At 41.7% G+C, this 9,909-nt stretch overlaps 1 protein-coding gene across 1 annotated transcript in view; it reads left to right on the top strand.

The window, feature by feature from the left end:
• The first annotated feature begins 2,253 nt into the window (after window positions 1–2,253).
• Window positions 2,254–9,909, top strand: part of LOC115461224 (AT-rich interactive domain-containing protein 5A-like) — a 36,331-nt gene continuing 28,675 nt past the window's right edge. Inside the window, exon 1 of the mRNA XM_030190908.1 lies at window positions 2,254–2,309. The gene's annotated coding sequence lies outside the window, so the exon portion shown is untranslated. The remainder of the gene's footprint in view (window positions 2,310–9,909) is intronic.

The raw sequence follows: 9,909 nt of genomic DNA, 5'->3' as shown, positions 1-9,909 counted from the left end.
GCAGGAGTGATGCCTCCTCTTGAAAATGGCTGCCACGACCTCTAGCCCAATTTCTCCAGTAGACTGTGGGTCCTCCAGGTGGCCTATAGAGGTGAGGTGAGGGGGAGCTGGAACAGGTTTCTATTTTCTTCAAGGGATGGAAGAAGGGATTAGGATGGAGAGGGCACCAGACCTCTTTTTTTTTTTAATTATTATTATTATTTATGCAGCTCCTAGCAGACCTTGGGTGAATATTGACCGGGACCCACATAAACCCCGGTGGCCACCATAGTTATTATTTGTTGCATTTGTATACCACAATTTCCCACCTATTTGCAGGCTCAATGTGGCTCACACTATGCCGTAATGGCGATCGCCATTTCCGGAATGAGAAATACAAAGTATTATTATATTTGAAGTACAGAAAATGATAAAAATAAGTTATACGTAAGTAGATATACAGTTCATTTCAGGCATTAGCGATCAAGGGTGATGCATAACATTAATTGGTGACAAGGTGATTTAGGTAAACAGGTAAAAAAAAAGAGTTCAGATAACATGGTCTGGTCAGGTTTTGATATCAGGTCCCTCATGAAGGATCATTATGATGTCTTTTTGAACAGGTTAGTCTTTAGTAATTTCCGGAAGGTTACCAGTTAAGCCCAGATATTCAGTGCCAGTGGCCAGACATGGCCTGGCACTGAATATCCATGGTTAGTTTAGCTGACCACTACCAGCTGAGCATTTATTTATTTTTTATTTATTTATGACATTTATATCCTGCATTAGCTCGAGTAGAACTCAGATTCAGTGTGGCTTACACAACAAACATTGACCCAATAGTAAATGATGGCATATAAACATAGTAACATAGTAGATGACGGCAGAAAAAGACCCGCAAGGTCCATCCAGTCTGCCCAAGAAGACAAACTCACATGTGCTACTTTTTTTATCTGTACTGTCCTCTTCAGTGCACAGACCGCACAAGTCTGGCCAGCCCCATCCCCGCCTCCCAACCACCAGCTCTGGCACAGACCCTATAAGTCTGCCGAGCACTATTCCCAGCCGCCCAACCACCAGCCCCGGCACAGACCATATAAGTCTGCCCAGCACTAGTCCCGCCTCCCAACCACCAGCCCCAGCACAGACCGTATATGTCTGCCCAGCACTAGCCCCACCTCCCAACCACCAGCACTGCCACCCATTCTAGGCTAAGCTCCTGAGGATCCCTTCCTTCTGCACAACAAAGCAGCCAGATTTGTACCTGTTAATCTGTTACAACCCTCTGTGCCCTATTAAAGTGCTAAGTTTATTTAAGTTTTGCTTTGATGCCATCCTCTTTCTATATATAGATCCTCTGCATTTATCCCACATGTTTTTGAATTCTGTCACTGTTTTTCTCCCCACCACCTCCGCCGGAAGGGTATTCGATGTATTCACCACCCTCTCTGCAAAAAAATATTCCCTAGTGTTACTCCTAAGTTTACCACCTTGCAACCTCAGTTCAGGGTGATAGACTTAGGAGTAACATCAGGAAATACTTTTTCACAGAAAGAGCGGTGATTGCCTGGAATAATAATTCACTGTGAAAAGTACATTCTAATAAATCTTATATTCACATCTGACAAAAATCTACAAAAAGTAGAAATCATTTATCTTATCCATTTTTCTTTGTCTCTTTTTACTGAACATATTAATCCAAAAAAAACAGCTTATTCCCATGTGGCCTGTGTTTTGCGGCATGTAAGCCGCTGCTTCAGGGAAATCCAAGGCTGTCGCAATTAAAAAAGTATTTACAAAACACATTTCTTCTTCAAGTCAAAACACCATTTAGTTTCTAATAACAGCCCATCCCTAATATTCAGCATTGTCAACTATCCATTCCATGCAGAGGTGCTGAACATATATATTTGGTTAAGCACCACAGCCAGTATTAAAAAAAAAAAAGATATGAACACCACAGGCTTTAAAAAATTGACCTGAATGTTTGAACCAGTTACGCTCATATATATATACTTTAAATAGGACAGCTAACAGCATTACAATTATATACAAATTTTAAGCTTTTCTGTGTGTCTTTTATTAACAAGATGTAGATAATCATTTGCAGAAGTGTTTCTCAGGCTAGCAGTTGGATAGTTACATAATATCTGTTCTATCCCCACAATGCATATTTACCTTTGTTTTCTTATTTGTAGTTGCAAGTAAACCAAAGCTAGTAGTAATTTCCTACTAGATCTTGTAATCTCTGTTCTCATAGGTCAAACAGTGTATGTGACCCATTTCCTTCAATCACAAGGAGATCTGCCAGGCTCAGGCTTCAACCCAAGGTACATGTGCTGACCCTGTTGATCCTTTCTTCACTCTCCTAGCCTTCTAGGTATTCTCCATCTTGAGCTTAGAAGCAAGCCGTCCACAGCCTCTCTCTCTTTCCCTCTCCACCCTCTGGAAGACATATCCTCCTTTTACCTGTTACCCCATATCCCTCTCTCACAGAACTGGCATACATCCAGTCACACAGACAGACATCCTTTCACTGAAGCTTAACATTCATTTCTGCAGTAATTCAGAATGCATTTCTCCAATTACTCCACATCCGTGCGTTGAGCCTGGCAATCTGGCAGCCAATTGATCCACATCTAGTTACACTCATCCTGCCTGTTTCAACTATCTGCATGCAGTAAGTTATTTGTAAGTGAGCCTTCCTTTTGGATTTTGGGCTGGTTTAGCTGTTTATTGTTACATGCAATATATTTATAAGAACAATATAGTAAAAGGAGTAGTAAAAAGAGGACAATGCAGAATGATTCAATAAAGCACCTGAAAAGCATACGGTTTATGAAGATTGTGAAGGATACTTTCTCAATGACAAAGCGGTGATGTAGGCTACTCATTCCCCTAGGTTAAGGGGAAGAGAAGACTGTGTGTATTTGAAATAAATCTGGCTTTCCAAGCGGCTATTTTTTGGAATGATATTGCTGATATTTTTCATTCTAAGTAAAAAGGTTCAAGATCTGCAAGCCCTGATGTTTGAGGAAAACTTGGGTATTGTTGATATTACAGAGACATGGTTCAATGATTCCCCTAAAAGGGATGCGAACATACCGGGCTATAATCTTTTTAGGAAGGATAGGGAGGGCAGAAGACGTGGAGGAGTGGTGCTGTATGTGAGAAATAATATCAGAGCAGCCGAAATGTGGGGAACCTGGGGAAAGGAAGACGCTTTATGGATCATCCTGGAAAGAGAAGATGGAACCTGTATCCGCACGGGTGTTATCTACAGACCTCCGGTACAAATGGAGATGCTGGGCAAGGATCTGATAGATGATATTCAAAAGCTTGGTATGAAAGTGGAGGTGCTACTTTTGGGAGATTTCAGCTTGCTTGATGTGGACTGGAATGTCCCATCGGCAGAATTGGAAAGAAGTAGGGAGGTTGTGGACACCTGTCAGAGTGCCTTGCTCAGAAAAATGGAACCCATTAGAGAAGAGTCAGCACTGGATCTAGTGCTCACAAATGGAGGAAGTGCTTTCAAAATCCGAGTGGGTGACTACCTACGTAATAGTAATCATCACATGATATGGTTTGATATAAGGGCAAAGGCAGAGTGCGGACACACAAAACTCAAAATACTGGATTTCAGATGTACTGATTTTGGTAAACTGGGGCAATATCTAAAGATGGCATGGGTAGGCGTATGTGAAGTGGAAAATCAGTGGTCCAAGCTGAAGGCTGCTATAAATATGGCAACTGATCTTTACACAAGGAAAGTAAACAAAAACAAGAGAAAGAGGAAGCCTATATGGTTCTCCAAACAAGTGGCTGAAAAAATAAGGGCAAAAGAGGCTTTGTTCAAGAAATACACATTGTAAGCCACATTGAGCCTGCAAATAGGTGGGAAAATGTGGGATACAAATGGCAACAAATAAATACAGAAAAGCGCAATGAGAGGATCACGGAAAAGATGATCAGATTAAACTCAAAGAAGCAAAGAGGGAAATACTGTTAGGAAAAGCGTAGGTGATGGCTAAAGATGTTAAGAGAGATTACAGATACATTGGGGAAAGGAGAAAAGATAGGAATGGAATTACAAGACTGAAAGATACTGAGAATGGCCATGTGGAGAGTGATGAGGATAAAGTGAACATGCTAAACAATGACTTCTCTTCAGTGCTCACAGCAGGGGAGGCTTTGGTTCACCATCAGCTGAGGTGCTCATTGAGCCCTGGCACCTGGAGCCCACCCGCCACTTGCCAACCTTCTGCTGAGAGAAGTCACGGGATGCTATCCTGACTGCCGATGTGCAGGTTCAAGGAGTGTTACTTGGAATGGATTCCAGTGTTGCGAATGGCTTACTGGTCTTAGCAGCTTCCCTATGAGGAAAAACAGCTGAAGTAACTGGTATGAGCGGAAGGCTGTGTCTGTTGATCTTAATCAGAGAATGGAGCCAGAATTAACATCTGTGGAGCTAAGTATTCTAGCCCAGTACTTCAGCACTGAGAAGTAGAACACCGATCCTGCTGATTAAGCCTCCGGTGGTAACTCTGGACGCAGTCTGGGTGGCCTTAGTTACATAGTAACATAGTAGGTGACGGCAGAAAAAGACCTGTACGGTCCATCCAGTCTGCCCAACAAGATAAACTCATATGTGCTATTTTATATGTATACCTGACCTTGATTTGTACCTACCATTTTCAGGGCACAGACCGTAGAAGTCTACCCTGTACTAGCCCCGCCTCCCAACCACCGGTGCTGCCACCCAATTTGCGCTAAGCTTCTGAGGATCCATTCCTTCTGAACAGGTTTCTAGTAAGTTTATCCCTCGCATTTTTGAATTCCATTACCGTTTTCATCTCCACCACCTCCTGCAGGAGGACATTCCAAGTATCCACCACACTCTCTGTGAAAAATTACTTCCTGACGTTTTTCTTGAGTCTGCCTCCCTTCAACTGCATTTCGTGCCCTCTAGTTCTACCGCCTTCCCATCTCCGGAACAGGTTCATTTGCGGATTAATACCTTTCAAATATCTGAACGTCTGTATCATATCACCGATTTCTCCTTTCCTCCAGGGTATACATGTTCAGGTCAGCAAGTCTCTCCTCATACGTCTTGTAACGCAAATCCCATACCATTTTTGTAGCTTTTCTTTGCACCGCTTTAAATTTTTTTTTTTTTTTACATCCTTTGCAAGATACAGCCTCCAAAACTGAACACAATACTCCAGGTGGGGCCTCACCAACAGTTATGTTCCTTATTCTAACAGAAGATGCTATAGAGTTTTGGCATGTGCAGGAATTGTGACTTAAGCAATCTGAGCACATCTCAACTTAAAAAAAAATATGAAGTTGATTTTGTAAGTTTTTACTTTGTACTTGCTGGTATATACTGCATAATGTATGAAAAAGCCTACTACATTGAAGGAACCAATATATGCCTATAAAAACGGTAGTCAGTTGGATGCTTCAGTAACTAAGCTTCAGATGAGTTTGCTGCAATATCAAATACATTTGAAATGAATAAGGTTCAACAGGAGGGGAGAATTACATCCTCCTGCTGCTAAATGTTATTTCTTGCTGGTTAGAACAGGGAAAGGGAACAATGAGAGGGTTAACATTTAAAATGACAGTCTCAATGTATCAGCCATCCTGGAAAGATCCTTGGATGAAGGGACTAATAGAGCTACTTTATTGGTAGTATTTGTATTTGAGCAAGACAAAGATAAAATATTTACTTTTTACTGTCATAATCGTTCTGCCTCATTTCTTCATCAGAAATTGTCTCAGAATTTCACAGATAATAAGAAGAGGTCTTTCCTTACTGGGAGTGAATCAGGGATGTCTTAAGTAGTATCACCAATGTTTTTTTTTTTTCCAGACAGTGAGCTTATTATTTTGTGCTCTATTAAGTAATGGGGAGAGGAGAGCCAGGCTTTTTCTGGGCTAAATCTGTTTGATTTTTTTTTTTAGATTTCCTTTCTTGGATCTTTCCTCTATTTCAGTTCTACATGGAAGCCTAATGACGTTATTATGTCCTATTGTCATTATTTTTTGATGTGAAGATTGCTATTTGGTGATTCCATAGCTATTCATATTGTGTGATTTGGTGTAAATTGAAAATTTTCAATAAATTTTAAAGAAAAAAGAAATTAGCAGCAGCATTATCTTTTGGGGAAAGCAAGGCAGAGTTAGGATATTTTTCTTTTTTATTTCCAAGTATGTATGACATATGACACCGCAATACAGGTAGAAATAGGTAGTAGAAAATGTAAAAGCAAAAATAGCCAGAGATAACTGGGTTGTTTTTTTTTTTTTTTTTGCAGTACATAATTTCACGTACATGTGTGTGTGTGTGTGTGTGTGTGTGTGTGTAAAAAAAAAAAAAGTTACAAGTTCTTAGAAGTTCTCAAGTTCCTACTTTGTGCACTGGTCTCTCCCCTAGAGAGCAGTGGCGTAGCCAAGGGTGGGCTGGGGTGGGCCCAGGCCCACCCACTTTAGGTTCAGGCCCACCAAGAAGCACCACTCCTATAATGTGGCTGGCAGGGACCCCAAGCCCCACCAGCCAAAAACTCCCAACAACGTTTTGCTGCCTGTGAAAATCTGCTATTTAAAAGGTATAGGGGGGAGAGGGGATGTTTGAAAGACCATATGGCATGCAGGCAGAACCCAAATCACTTGTAGGACAAGGCGGAGTTCTGCCCACCCACCTTGGGTCCAGGCCCACCCAAACTTGGGTGTCTGGCTATGCCCCTGCTAGAGAGAGAGGCTTTCTATCAATAGACCATGTAAGTAGAGTAATACAAGTTTACTTAAACAGAAGAAAATGTCATTATTAGGCTTCTGTGGAAGGCAGTGACATTTCTCTGGAAACAACTTCCTTATCTTCCAATTCAAACAATTCAACAGAATGCAATATCGAGAATCATTGTTTCCATAACTATTTGCTCTCCCAGCAAATATAGACACATGCTTCTGCTATAGTTTCTTCAGTTAATGTTATCTGTTTACAATCATTTTTTCAAAATCCCCTGGGCATTTACATAAACTCATAAGTTTCCTGATGTCATCCATTTTTTAAAAAATTATATTTGTTTATTTCATCATTTTTCAACAAGTAACAATACTTGAGTAGGAAATACAGGCATATAGATTATTCATCATAAGTTTAAAAAAAAATTGTTAAAGCCCTCTTTAGACCACAAAACTGGAGGGGGGAGTAACATGTTCAGGAGAGAATCTAAAGAAGAAAAGAATCAATGTATATAGCATAACACACATAGTCCAGACCCTTTTTATATACTCAATCTTGCTTAAGACTGGAATTAAGCTGTCCCATCTTTTTTTGATTAATGAAAACACTTAGTTGTTCAGGTTGGAGAAAGATAGATATATTTAAGCCCTAGGCATAGACGGTCGGTAGCCCAACTGTTTGGGGAGGCTAAAGGGGGCGGCGCTTACCTCCATACGCTCCGTGGCAGCGACGTCAATGAAGAAAAAGACACTACAGGCTCGCCGCCAGCTTCTCCCTTCTCTCTGCACACAGTGTCCCGCCCTCGCGGAAACAGGAAATGCATCACCGCAGAAGGCGGGACACTGTGTGCAGAGAGAAGGGAGAAGCTGGCGGCGAGCCTGTAGTGTCTTTTTCTTCACTGGCATCGCTGCCACGGAAATAAAAGGTCAAAACGCGTGGGGCGGGCTGCATCGCAAACGGAAGTCCACGATTGGGCTGGGGAGGCTTAGTCTCCCCAAGCCTCTTATACGGGGCGCCTAGGTATTTTATGACACATTTGCAGGGATAATTTAAATAGAAAGAAGCACCCAATGCCAGAGCTTCTTTCCTTAGGGCTAAAAAAGCTCTTCTCCTTTCCTGAGTTGTTTTAGTAACGTCCGGGTATATCCAATCTTTTTCCCATAAAATAAGGTTTGTGAGTTTCTGAAGAACAGACGTTTTACTGCTTCTAGGTCTTGTTCAAACACAAAAGAGACTAATAAGGCTGAATTGGTCTCCTGCCCCTGTGTGCCAGGATATCGTGTTAACTCTGCTGGCCAGGGCATGACAAGAAGGACCCGTGGCCGGCAGAGCAGAGTTAACGCGATAACCCGGCACACAGGAGCAGGAGACAGACCGAGCTAGTAGTAAGCTACTGCCAGGTGGGTCCCATGGGGTGGGGGGAGCTGTGGGGTCCCAGGGTTCCCACCCTCAAGATTGCTTGCCCTGGCCTACCTTTGTATCACGGCAGCCCTGTTTCACAGATCCAACTCATTTCTAGGGCTCTCCTACCTCGCTACTTACCGTACATTTGAGACTTACAATAGCCTGCCAGATAGAATCCAGAGTGGTCTTTTTTGACCTCTCTCAGCTGGAGAGTTTCTTAAAGGAAGTTTCCTCCTAAGTTGCTTTCATGGAAGATTTAGGGTTCTCTGTATATTAATAGCCACTTAAAAGTAGGGTTGGACTTGAATCTTTTGGCTCCTATATATGATTTACTGAATAATCTGTCTCTGACTCTTCATGATGGGGAGCCATATACACTTAAATTGTTTTTCTTTTATGTTGTATTTTTTATGTAATATTGATGCCTATTTTATGTGTATTTACCTGATTCTTTGTAAGTAGAATTCATAATGAAATTTGCAATAAATATATAAATAAATAAAAAGAATCCAGGGTGACTGCAGCTGTTTTTTCCAACTTCTAAATTCTGCGTTGTCCAGGACTTGCGTCACTTAGGGGCTTGCCGTGCGATAAGGACGCGCTGAGGCATTCCACGGTAGTGCTCTGCTTAGTGAGCGCTAAACCTCTGCTGTAAAATATTTTTTTTACTTTCCAGTACAGGAGGCATGTCTGGGGGCGGAGAGTAGGCATGCCTGTGCTAATCGGGGAGTGCAGACATATTATTTCATGCTATCCGATTAGCATGGGAGTAGTAGAGGAGCCCTTACCGCTTCCTAAATAGGTGGTGGTAACAGCACTAACACCAGGTTCACTGGTCTAAAGTTTTCCTGGATCACTCCTGAAGTCCTTAAAAAAAGAAAAAAATTGGCATTACATTGGCCATTCAAAAAAATGTTAGAATTAGTTCTTGTCTCTACAACAAACTTATTTTCAAAGTCTTCTCCTACCTAATTACTTTTTAAATTTTAACTTGCCAGTGCTTGTACTTCTGCTCTCCATTTTCTGAAATATGCCCTTCTGGCTTTCACTACCTCTCCCACCTCACCATTTTGTCACACTGACCATCATTTGACCATACTTTGACCTTTTGGAATATATTTTATTTGAGCTTCCAAAATGGTCTTTTAAATAATATCCACACCTCGTGCAAAATTTTAGCTTTGGAAACCACTCTTTTTAGTTATTTTCTAATGTCCTCATTTTTTCATAGTTTCCCTGTTTTAAAATTAACTGCTGCAGCAGTAGTAGTTTTGTTTTAGCATCTTCCTTCCAGGGATGACAAATTTGATCACATTGAGATAACTTTTACCTAATGGCCCTAGTACCCCACGTCCTCACATTCACCAGCTGGTTATCTACATTCCTAATGACTAAATCACCAACTACAATGACTGCCCTAACTATTCTTTGCATTTTGCCAATTTTTTATTACTTTTACTCAGTTACATCTTATGCCTGCAGTTAAAAGTAAAAGCAGAAGCAAGAGTAACTGTAAGCCAAATGAAACGGTAAAACCAGGAACAGGATTTTGCTATTGCAAACCTCGTCATACAAACAGTTGATCATTTCATCTTAAATGTTGCTGTTCAGTGAATATAGCCTATAAGAACAGTGGAGTTGCTTATGTGTGTTGAAGTGGTTACCAGGGCCACCGAGAGACTGGGCCGGGCCCGGGGCAAGGCTGCCCCCCAGGGCCCCGCCCCCGCTGCCTCCCCCCCCCAAGACCACCGCTGCTGCCCTCTGTAAGGTCGCTGTGC

The sequence above is a fragment of the Microcaecilia unicolor genome, chromosome 2 (assembly GCF_901765095.1).
Source record: "Microcaecilia unicolor chromosome 2, aMicUni1.1, whole genome shotgun sequence".
Lineage (NCBI taxonomy): Eukaryota > Metazoa > Chordata > Amphibia > Gymnophiona > Siphonopidae > Microcaecilia > Microcaecilia unicolor.
Note: the sequence above shows the minus strand (reverse complement) of the source record. Positions and strands in the feature narration are given on the sequence as shown.